The sequence below is a fragment of the Ammospiza nelsoni genome, chromosome 10 (genome assembly GCF_027579445.1).
Source record: "Ammospiza nelsoni isolate bAmmNel1 chromosome 10, bAmmNel1.pri, whole genome shotgun sequence".
Taxonomy (NCBI): domain Eukaryota; kingdom Metazoa; phylum Chordata; class Aves; order Passeriformes; family Passerellidae; genus Ammospiza; species Ammospiza nelsoni.
The window spans coordinates 6,892,195-6,904,209 of NC_080642.1; the positions used below are offsets into that span (position 1 = coordinate 6,892,195).

Sequence of the window (12,015 nt, forward strand, 5' to 3'; positions counted from 1 at the left end):
CCTTGAGGCAACAGGACAGGGGAGAACCTTTCAGCACCTCTGGTAGCCCAGGGTGCCACTGCAGGACACCCAAAGCAGCAGGGGATGGAGCCAAGGACACGAGGTGCCTCCATCAGAAGCAGCAGCTCAGGAAGCTCAGGGTACCAGGGAGGCACAACCCTGCCCTCAGCCATTTGCAGGCTGAACTGCACTCAGAGCGATTTCCTCCTCAGACTTGTACAAGTGAATTTACTGATACCAAAATAAAGTGCCTCCCAAGGCAATGTATTAACTAAGTCAGATTGTACAGTCTATCTAGTGCCAGGAAAGCCACTGCCAGGCTTGAGCTCTCCACAGATAAATGACTCCTTACACTACTCCTGATTCAGTGGCAGCATCATTTGCTAAGAGTTTAATTCTTCATTATACAGGCAGGCAGTGACAAATTACCCCAGGGTCTTGTCTCTAAAGTACTCTCTTTGCAACCTGTGGACTCAAAACCTTGTGGCTGGAAAAAACACAATTTTCTCTGCAAGAGTTAGAGAAGTGTAAATATGCCCCTCCCCACAACAAAGGTTTGCTATTTCTGTGCCAAATATATAGATTAAAGGGACTGCAAAAAGAACAGTCTGTTTAACTGGATTCTTAAGAGCTATCAGACAGTTATTTCAGTAAGAATTTCATTTTCTATCAAAAAATCAGTCCTTTAGAACTGAAACAAGTGCTAACCTACAGGTATCAACCTCAGGTTCTCAACTCCTATGCAGCAAGATCTCAAAGATCTCACTCAGTAATACCAATGATCTCAAAGTGATCAACAGACAGGAGGAGAAAGGAGGCTCCACATGGCTTTCATGTGATCACACAGGTGGCTGAACATAAGGAATGCTAACTACAGCACTCTACTAAATATAGGGGAAAGACACCAAGAAACACTCCAGCTCTCTCAAGGGAGACACATTGCTAACTCAGACACTCAGGCTGTGGACAGTGGGTTCTGGCTCTGGAGCTGAGCCCTGCCAGCACACACAGAACAACACTTTACATACTCAGGATGTGCCAGAGAAGATTTTGATTAAACACTGCTTCATTTAGTGGCACTAAACAAGACTTTGGCAGCTTTGCCCAGTCATTTATGTCTCCCCAAAGCCATGAATAAGAGAAGAACAAAAAGAGGTTCTATCTCTTACAGCCTGAAGAGAATGGATTTGACATATTCAAAATCTACAAACTTGGACACAGAGGACAAAGCCTTACATCAAGTGAAATCTCTGCCTGCACAACAGTAATGTAAAGTAAATGCATTAATTTATGAAATTAATATAAAATTTAATTAAATAATAAACATATGAAAATATGTAACCGCTGTGCTGCAGTTACATACTTTCATATATAGCAACTATTTCAAGTGGAATTTTACATTAAGTATTTTATATGGTAGAGCTGTCTGAGAATCACACAGACACTCAGCTCTGCACTGAGGAAAATGAAACATTTAATGGCTTTTTTTACTATACCTTGGGCCTATGCTGCCTCTCCTTTGTTTCTCAAAGACCTTTCCAGCTATCCATTCTCCCAAGCCTTCTTTGTTCTGACTTGTAGCAGTACTGCATCAATAAACAAAGACAACAAAGCAAAGAGCTTTTATACTGGTCAACTAATACTCGAATCCCAGGAGAATAATGCTGGGATAAGTTGAAATAACAGTATGTAAGGGCTATAATTGCCCCATTGTGTACCTTGGTCTTTATCTCTCCTCTCAAACTTCTTCAGTGCATCCCCCTCCTTTCTTTATCTTTAATGTATGTTTTGAGAAGTGCACTAACTGCAGAACATCTTACACACACCAGTCAAGTAAGAAAATAATGGTTATTACCTAAAAAAAAAAAGGGGTTACAATTGAGAAAATAAGCCTGGAAATCCTAACTGAATCTTTTCCTTAAGATTTCTCTATGTTCATTTAGTCAGAAGGAACGAACTGCTGCTCTGATTTCCGATCCCCAGGCAGATGCAGGGAGAGCTCTCCGTGCTCAGGGCTCTGGTCTCCCCAAGAAGAAAACAGGAAGCAGCCTGGGTGTGACCTCGCTCGCTGAGGTCAGTGCTATTGTTGCACTTCTGCACATTTTGGAAGTGTTTTAAAGTGATATGTCTCCATTATAGCTTTGGTACAAAAACAGGAAATAATCAACCAACGCCTCTCGAGAGGAAGGGTATGAGCAGAACTTTCTTAAACACCCATTCCTCTAAGAGAGACCATCCCCAATTCCGAGGGACCAATGGATGCGTGTGCTCAGAAACTGCATGGACAGCTGGGATGGGAGGTCGCAACAGAGACTCCAGCAAACTGGGATTCAAATCTCCTCTTGGTGCGCTCACATGGCCTGAGCAGCCACACCAGGAACACAACCCCACCCACCAGCCGGGTGGCACCAGCACGTTCAAAGCAACAAATGCTGCTCCTTCCTCCCTTGTCCAAAACACCTCCGACCCGCTCATCATAACGAGCACAAACAGGTGCCATTTTACACACACGTACACGCTCAGCCAGGGATTCTAACAGGACTTTGAAATAAAGCCTGCCACATCAAAACACTTCTATACAGCACAAGAACTACTTGGAGTTATGAACAGAATTTAAACCTCTGCATTTGCCTTCAGACTTGAGCACTGTGAACATCACCCTGGAGTTTTCCAGCCAGAGGGGAGCAGAGGCAGCAGCAGCAGCTCCAGCAGGTCCCGTGGTGCTGCTGCCTCTCAAAGGCATCGCTTGGCTCAGGGAGAGAACCCACACAGCCAGGCTGGAACTGGGGCATCCTCAACGTCCCCTTCCAACCCAAACCACTCTATGATTCCACGGGACCAGCCCCAGCACACCAGGGCACGGCCCATGTTGGTTTTGGTGGCTGGTTTGATGGTGGTTTCCATGGAGGACAAACAGACCAACAAACACTGACCTTGCTGACAGCAGTCACAAAACAGCCAAAGGAAATCAGTTTAGAAATTTAAGTGAAGTGATTCTAAAGTTTACTAGTAAAAAAAAATTGCTGACTGGAGACTGTTACCCTTTATTTGGCTGACAGCTCATGGGACTGGTTTCTTAAGCTCAGAGATATGAGAGTTTATTTCTAATACCCAGCTGAAGTCAAAGCCAAGTACATTCATAAAACACATACAGAAAGGCCTTACTCTTCTTAACCCACACATTCTAAATTCTAGAAAAAAGCCTCAAGAAATTCAGTGTTAAGCATGAGGCTGAGAAAAGCACAGGAAGGAAGGAATTTTTTTAGTCATGAATATTTCACAGTCCAACAGTGATTTTTCCAAAATTAACATTCTTGCATCTTATATTCATTATGCTCGTTTCCAGGTCAAAATGTTTTGGTACATAAGCACAGATTTATTTTTATCACACTCCCTGCAAACAGAACTACATGTGAAATTCAAATGATCTTGTCTTTAGTGACTATAATAATCATTCTGCAGTAAAAACTTGGTTCACTGACCTCAGGACACTCCATCACTGAACAAATTATTATTGGTTTTGCAATTCAAAACATGTAAGAAATGGCAACAAAGATCTTAATGAAGCAGAAAGATATAACCCTAAGTAAGAAGACAGAGATGGTTTCAGTCCAATTTATTCCTTGGGGACAGACAGGTGGATACACATATGGAGTGAGCTGGGGGCTTTTGTCTCTTCAAATACCCAGCCATACCCAGAAGCCATTTTAACATTTTAGTAGGAAAAGTGTACTGCAGAGTGACAATTCAAAGTCATTCTGAAAGACCCTCATTTACATTTAAATCCATCTCTAAGCAAGTTTGACTTTGGATTTTTTTAAGGGCTAATGCATTGGTATTTACTGAAGTGGCATCATGTAGGGCCATGCACTGCTATGCATATCAAATCTGGTCTGGCACCTACAGGCACAAAAGATTACTGAAGCAGCCTCCTGTTATCTGAGAGGGAGCAGACAGCACAGCATGCATAAAAAGCACCAAGTGCACAGAAAATCTGAGGTTTAAAGTCAATGGAGAAGATACACATTAAGAGAAACTATAGTGTCTAGAGGAAAAGTGCCTCCATTCATCTCAGATGACTGCTCACTTGCCTGCAATAATTTCTGGCTGACAGTTTTTGCAAGTGGAGCATTCTCACTCTCCTGAGGAGCAGAAAGCCCAGCAGTACCAGTTACACACACACACACACACTATATCCTTTCAGATGTACCATCAGCAGAAGCCATGCATTTGATGGATCCATGGTCCCAGCCCCTTCCCTCCTCCCCATCCAGCACTGCCTTGCTACCACAGGCACAGCGAGGCTTTATGTGCTGCTCATCCCACAGCTGAACACAGCTTACAGCTGCACCCTTTCACTGCACAACGAGGCAACATCAACATCTCAGCTTTTTTAATACCAATTATCCAAAGGGCAGATAAAACTATTGCCCTTGGGTCTCATTTTAATTTTGCTTTTGGCTCACAATACATTTCTGGTCAATAACTTGTCATTTGAAGCCATGAAAATTAAGTTCTCTTCCAGACTAGAGTTCAGGCTACCTTCTAAAAAATGTTTTTTGAGATTCACATTTATATTATATATATATACTTCAAAACAATCTACCAAAAACCTCACACTACAGAATGACCAGAAATCCAGTGCTAGGAAGTAAAAACCCCATGTACTGTTTTGTCACCCTTTTACTGCAAATACAGGATTAAGAGCACATGGGCTGTGTTGCCACTTCTGGTACCACTTGTGATCAGACTGATATATCTAATCTACACTCCTTGGAATTGCTTTTGATGTTTCTCAAGCTGTAATGTGTGTTTTCAAACAGTCACTAAAGAAGATACAACATTCAAAATGAAGAAAGAAGTTACATTAAGGAAATCAGTAGTACTGTGTTCCTAATTATCTCCACACTTGCAGGTTCTCAAAACAAAGGCTGTCTTTGTAGAAGTAATTTTTAACTGGTCCAAATTCAGAAATTACCTATCTGCCTGGAAAGAAAATGGCCCCAGATTAAGTTTCCAACAGAAGAGGATAAAAGAGAAACAAACTGCTGCTTCAAAGAAAGACAATATTGATTCCCACATGTAGTAGTCTTCCACAAAGTGTAACTTTTTAATTTTTTATATGAAAACTTTTTTATGAACACATGATGCTTACTAGGCTATAAACAGCAGAATTCCTCTCTGGAGACAAAGCCTAAGTTACAGAGAGGAATAATGAGTCAGACACCATGGCCAGGAGAGCCCACGGCTCCACAACCTGCTTTGCTCAAGGGTCTTTCCAATCCACTGGAACTTCTGCTGCTGTAAATGCTCCCTCCATGTCCATGTCTCAGTCCTGGTCAGCCAGGTCAGCAGCTCAGCTAAATCCATCTGTTCCAGCCCTCAGCACACAGCAGACACTGCTCCTGGGAGCCTTTTGGGTTTAATGTTTGAGACATCCATTCCACCTCTGGAGTTCTTCTCAGCAATGGTGACTGATGGATTGGCAAAAGTGCTGAAGATTCTTGAGCTCCTGCTCAGGAGCTCCACACCAAGCACTGAGATGCCTGACTCGAAGAAAAGGCAAACACAGGCCCAGCTCTGAAACTCTGCAGCAGTTCAGCTGTTTGCTGAGGCTGTTGGCCTTTCAGCTCATCCTGTCACAGTTATCAGAGCCCTACGATTCAGGGCCATGAGGTTTCTGTAGAGACTGAGAACAGAGAATTCCTCCTTGAGCTTCTGAAGCAGCACCACCAGGAAAAGTCAACTTTCTTCACTCCATCCCTTCCCAAAGTGCATGTTTGGCTTTTGATGCCCATCTATCTGCATTTGAAAGAATGTCTGACAGATGAGCAGGGGAAAAAAGCATTAATCATTTCCCATCTTCAGCTACCTGACCTTCCAAATTAGCTGCTTTTTCCTAAAGTGTGGGCAACTGCAGTGAAGCACTCACACCATCAAATACTCATCAACAGGACATTTACTCTGGACTGTAATTTTATTTTTATTTTGCTGTATAAAAATAAATAAATAATCCAGCTCCCTCTTTTGGGATGCTTCCAAGACAAAAGAGGAGTTTCCCCTTTTCTGGTGCCTATGTTAGAAATTAAGGTTGTGTTTGTAGCACCAAAGCCACAGCTTTATTTCCAGGCCATCTCACTCTCCATACTTTCAATTAATTTTGTATTTAGACACCTTGTATTAAAACTACTTGAAAAAGCAATGAAGAAGTTTCTTGTCCAACAAGTGTCAGTGAGACTGAAAATAGGCAATCAGTGTCCTATAAAAAGTTGTAACACCTCCCTGTGGACCACTGCCGGGAGCACCCAACCCCCCTGCTGTGCCCTCCCTACCATTCAATGGAAGGAAAATGCTACTAACATCATGATTAATTTCTTGAAATTCTAGGGCATCTGGATTTCATGCTGTCATGGAAACTTTGCTGTGCTGTTTGTCAACTCTGCTTTATCGTGCCTCATGTTGAGGTTACAACAAACCTTGATCTTCCCATCAGCATCGTGCACAAGCAAAGGGAAGGGCTCCAGTCTGCCTCCTCAACAGCAACACAGGATAAACACAAGGTCCTAAACCTAATTCAGACCTTTTGGGGGAGAGAAAACTTTTATAGAATTTGACTACCTAAAACCTAGTGTACTCTAATTTACTAAGTTTTAGTACCGTGACATTACATTGCATTGTCAAAATCTTTAAGTCAAATCATCAACACTGACCAAAATCACTAGGTACACACTGAATGTAGTGTGTGAAATCAGATTTTGACAGGCATAACATCTATACAGAGAAACTGAATACTTTTTTCAGCTCAGTAACAACTAAGCTCAACTTAAATCAAGAACTGAAAGAAGAAAAATATCTTCCTTTTCCAAGCTAGGAATAAAACTGTTTTGAATGAACAATCACCTAAAGCAACCAATTATGACACAAAGGGTCACCAGAAAAATACTCAGATCAAATATTTCTTTTAAACAGACCAATTTAAATACCACAATAAATCATAAAAGAGCATCTTTAATTTTAATGCAAGACTTTAAATGCACAAAAATTGCATTTCAATATATAAACATAAAATTACACAAGTGCAATTTATGTTATAAATACTTACTGCATATACATATATATCAGGAAAACCATATACAAAAAATAATCCAACAAGAATTAAATCATCAGGTTATCCTGAAACTGCTTGGATGCTCTGTGCTAGATGCTGACCACCTGAATTAATGCCTGCATGATGAAAACAAACCAGGCAGGTCCAAGAGTTCCCACTGCTGATTGCAATGAGGTGATTTGTCCTTGTAAAGCTGCCAAGACACTCACTGAAAGCAGCTCCAAGACCAATCTCATTTAAGAAGCACATTCAATCCTGGGATTGATTTTATGATTTCATTTTGTTCTCCTCCCCACCCCATCTGATAATTAAAATCTTATACAATAATTTCAATGTTAACATTACTCAGCTCTTTTAATGTTTCAAAACACTGGGATTCACAATGACTCAAACATTTGGCTTACACTGAAAATCCATATGATTAATATTTGTCTGAGATCTAAAGTAAGAAGGAGGGGGAAAACAGCTCCTGCAAATTGTCAAACCTGTTTTGACCCAAAGAACTAATTTTATGTAATAGGTGGCACTTGAGAGTGCCTTTTGCTCTACAATACAATCAGGCACTGCCATCTTTCCAGTTTAAGCCCTTTTGGAAGGCAAGAGATTGCAAGAGTTGCAGTAATTGAATCAAAACCTGGCTTAGTGTGTGTCAGCATTTGGAAACTTTTGGAAGCCCAGACACCTTAAAGGAAATGAAACCATCTTCAATGAACTGCATCAGTATTTGCCAGCCAGTGTCCATGTGCAGTTGTGTTAATTGTGGCTCTGATGAACCCTCAGCCCAGCTCTCTGGCACTGCCCCTCAGCAGCTCAGTGATTTATCTGCACAGCCAGTGTCACTGGTGGCACTGACACTCGCCCAAAGCATCCCCCAGCTCCCCTCCTGCCCTCCTGGTTGAGGCTCTCTGCAAAGCAGCTCTGCTGTTCACACACTGCTGCAGACATGACCCCATCCCTGAGCAGCGCCATCCTTCAGTTAAAGCTGCAGCTCAGGGCACCCTGCTCCTGCTCTCCAGAAAGCTCCATGAACCCCTCTGCACCCAAGCACAGCCTCGAGAGAACAGCACACACTCTGTTCTCAGGAGCACTTGCTGTACTTCTGTTTCAGATCTTTCATGTAAATTCTATTACAAAACTCTGGGTTGCAAAACACAGAAGTTGCATACAAGAACAAAACAATAACAACTAAATTTAATTACACACTTCCGAAGATGAAGTAAGTGACAGGTTTGCATCCAATTAGAAGAGAGAAAAAATTTGGTGGAACTTAGAAAATGTTTTCTTGATTAGCAATACTAGGCATACTTTCTAAACAGCCGGTTCCAGGCACTGGGGATCTGCATTAATCTGAGCATTGATATTTCCAGACAGTGCTAAGTACAAAACACAATCACTGCATTATCTCTGGCCCAAAGTATTTACCTTCACTGCACGTCAAGCTCAGAGATTCTGAATTTTTTACTAGTTTGATAAGGTATTTCAAAGTCACTTCTGAGATATAAAAAAATATGAATTACTGTCTTCAGTAACACAATAGTCATAAATTAAAGACTCTGGCAGAAAAGAAGAGTAACTCAAGAAGATCACTTCTCTAGATACTGTCAGGATTTTTTACTTCTATTTCTTATTCACCTTCAAAATATTACATTCATAAATTTTGTGCCATTTTTCTTAATGGTCCAGGAGAGAACTACACAGTTCTGTATTCAAAAAATATTTTTTCAAGGTCTTCTAGTAGGTTTTTGAGTCCTACATTTTTCTTTAGAAACCTGAAAATTAAAATACTTAGACAAATAGAACACGAGATGCATCAGTCCTCAACTAAGCAACATGAAAATACAGTTGAAACTTTCATTATCTAACATAATTATAACACGACATTTGCAGCCAACAATTTTTGATTCAGGATTTAAATGAGCTGAGCAGTTAATCAAGACCAACTTTCCAAGCACTCAGGAAAGGGCTCAAGTAGATAGAGCAACAGCTATTTGCTGTAGTACTTTAACAATACAGAAGAGAGAAAAAGACACGTCTGTAACCTGAAAATCAATTTTTTTCATGATTAACAGCTGAAAGGTATATACTATATGCTATTATAGCAGCCTTAGTTCTCAGCCTATTAAATCTGTACAACTCATCTACATTATCCACTGTGAAAACTGATTATTTTAGAGAAATAATAATTCAAAATATAGTTTGCCAGAGCAGACACACAGTGAGACATTTCCATACTCATACCATCTCCCTCATTTCCCTAGCCCCCTTCTTGCAAGATAACATCAGTCTGTTCTTTGGAAGCACAAATTAACTTCACCACAGCTATCATGCTTAGAAATCACAAACAAACACTGCAAAAAACCCACTGAAGATTCCCATCCCATTAAAGAGACTCTCAGGACTGTGTGTGCTTGTCATGTGGTTTGTTTCATCTTAATTTGTTGATATAGTTATTATTCCTGTTAGCACAGCTCCAGACTTCCCCCAGCTCAGCCCAGCCCCTGCATCTCCTGCAGCTGACACTCCACTGCCAGGTTAGTGACCATCTTTGACATCACTTCCCATATTTCTAACACAAGTCAGGAAGCAGCTCCAGGTTTTCCTCTGAGCACTCCCATGACTTTGCAAACTCATGTCCCTGCTATTCCTACACAACAGTTTTCATCTCTCCCCGGGTTTTACAGGCTGGTACCTGTTTCCTCTCCCTGCACCATTTTGCCCTTCTTTCCCCTTCCTTCCCCAGTACTCTCCACCCAGCAGAGGAGCATCCACTCTGTTGCTTCAGAAACTGATTACACCTAATTAAATTAAGCACTTTTTTCCTCAGCTCATACTTAGCTTTGAGACTTACCCTGCTTCTATTTCAGAACTGAAAACCATCCTGGAAAATCATGTACTTTCCAAGCTACAGTAAGCAGCCTAATAAAAGACATCATCCTCAACTGTATAATTAACAGGAGGGAACGGATCAGAGGCTTATTTTGCCCTAATTCAGATAATATTACAGCATAAACTAGTCTACCACATTTATATCTGGTAGCAATTTGGATGCTTTTCAAAATTTCCAACAGAAATCAAACAAAAAATTATCAAAGATGATAGTCTCAGCAACAAGTGAAAAATTAAAAAAACACATTCAAAATTAATCTGGATGGGGAAACGAGCAATACCTACGAAGTATGACAAAAAAAGCACCTAATGACTTTGCACTTTTCCTAAAGACGAGGAGCACCTTCCGACTCACCTTTGCCACAGCAGTCACGCAAGGCATGCAAGTCAGAGCCAGAGCCGATTTACGGAACGCTGAGCGCGAACCGAGCTGCGCTGCTCTGGCCAGGCACAGACCCGGGAGCGGAGCTCCCCCGGCCCGGGAGCCGCCGGGCGCTGCCCGCACCCACACGGGCCCCGGGGCCGGCCCAGCCGGTGCTGCCGGGAGCGCTGTGCCCCGGCCGGCCCTGCCCACCCGGGCTGCCCCCGACCCGCAGCGCTCCTCCCCGGCCGGAGGGACCGCGGCGCCCTCAGCCCGGTGTGACACCGTCACCGCCCCGCTGTGTCACCGAGCGGGCCCGGCGGCACCGGGGGTCACTGCCCGCCCCGCCCGCTCCTCACCTCCAGCCCGGGGTACCGAGTCTCTCCTTCCCTCCGCACCCCCGTCCCGGCACCCCCTCGGGGGACGCTCCGCGGCCCTGCCCCGGCCCCTCCCTTCCCCGCGGAGCCGGGCGCTGTGCCCGCGCTCCGGGGCGGGCGGGACGGCACCGGGTGATGCCGCCCGCCCGTCCCGCCGCTCTCGGCGGACCCCGGGACCGCGCCCTCGCCCGCGCCCGCCCCAGCCCCTCTCCCGCGGGGCTCCCCCCGCCCGGGGCTTCACCTGCCGGGGTCTCACGGCGCTGGGGCCGCTGCCGGCGGCGCCGCCCGAGCCCTGCCTGCCTCCCACCCGCCCCCCCGGCGCTGCGGTGGTGCCGCCCATGCCCCCCCCGGCGCCAAGGATGGGGCCGCCCAAGGGGCGGGGCGGGCGCGGCGCTCCCGGGCGGCCCCGCGGGGGCAGCGCCGGACGCGGCTCCGGGACCTCCCCGGGACCTTCCCCGGGACCGGCGAGCCCGAGCCCGCCCCGCTGGGGCCGAGCCCGTCCCCGGGCTCCGCGGCACAGGCGGGAAGCGCACTGGAGCCTCCTGCCCGCCCGCAGTCCCGCGGGAGCGGCCGGCGCTGCCGCCGCGCCGGGAAGCTCGGCCCGCGGCCCCACGCGGCCCCGCCCGGCCGAGGCTCCCTGGCTCCGGCGCGGCGAGCGGAGCCGCGGAGGGACCGGGCACCGCCCTGGGGCGGCCGCGCGGAGCCGCGGGGGACGGGCAGAGCCGCCCGGCGGCAGAGCCCGGCAGCGGGGACATCCCCCGGGCGGAGATACCTGCGGTGTCCGGGCGGCCGCGGAGCGCGGTGTCACCGAGCCGCCGCCATGGCGCTGCTGGGGCGGGAGCGGCTCCGCCCCGCCCGCATGGACCGGACAACGTGACGGGCCGTTGCCATGGCAGCGCTGCGTGACGTCAGAGCGCGCACAGCGCCACGCCCCCGAGGGCGGAGCTTTTGTCACCCTGCGTGTGACAACCGTGAGGGACGGGACACGGGGCAGGGGGACACTGAGGGTGACAGCTGTGAGGGACGGGACACGGGGACACTGAGGGTGACAACCGTGAGGGACACGGGGCAGGGAGACACTGAGGGTGACAACCGTGAGGGACACGGGGCAGGGGGACACTTAGGGTGACAACTGTGAGGGACGGGACATGGGGCAGGGGGACACTGAGGATGACTACACCTCTGAGTGTTCCCTGCTCCCCTGACCCTGGTGGCACAGAGACACCTGTCCAGAAGCAGAGCCTCAGCACACCCCTAAGGCACCAACCATGGCACACTTGCAC

At 46.1% G+C, this 12,015-nt stretch overlaps 1 protein-coding gene across 1 annotated transcript in view; it reads right to left on the reverse strand.

Annotated features, from left to right (window-relative positions):
- The window catches only part of GNB4 (G protein subunit beta 4), a 31,662-nt gene extending 20,075 nt beyond the window's left edge, over positions 1-11,587 (reverse strand). Inside the window, exon 1 of the mRNA XM_059479004.1 lies at positions 11,505-11,587. The gene's annotated coding sequence lies outside the window, so the exon portion shown is untranslated. The remainder of the gene's footprint in view (positions 1-11,504) is intronic.
- Positions 11,588-12,015: the final 428 nt, after the last annotated feature.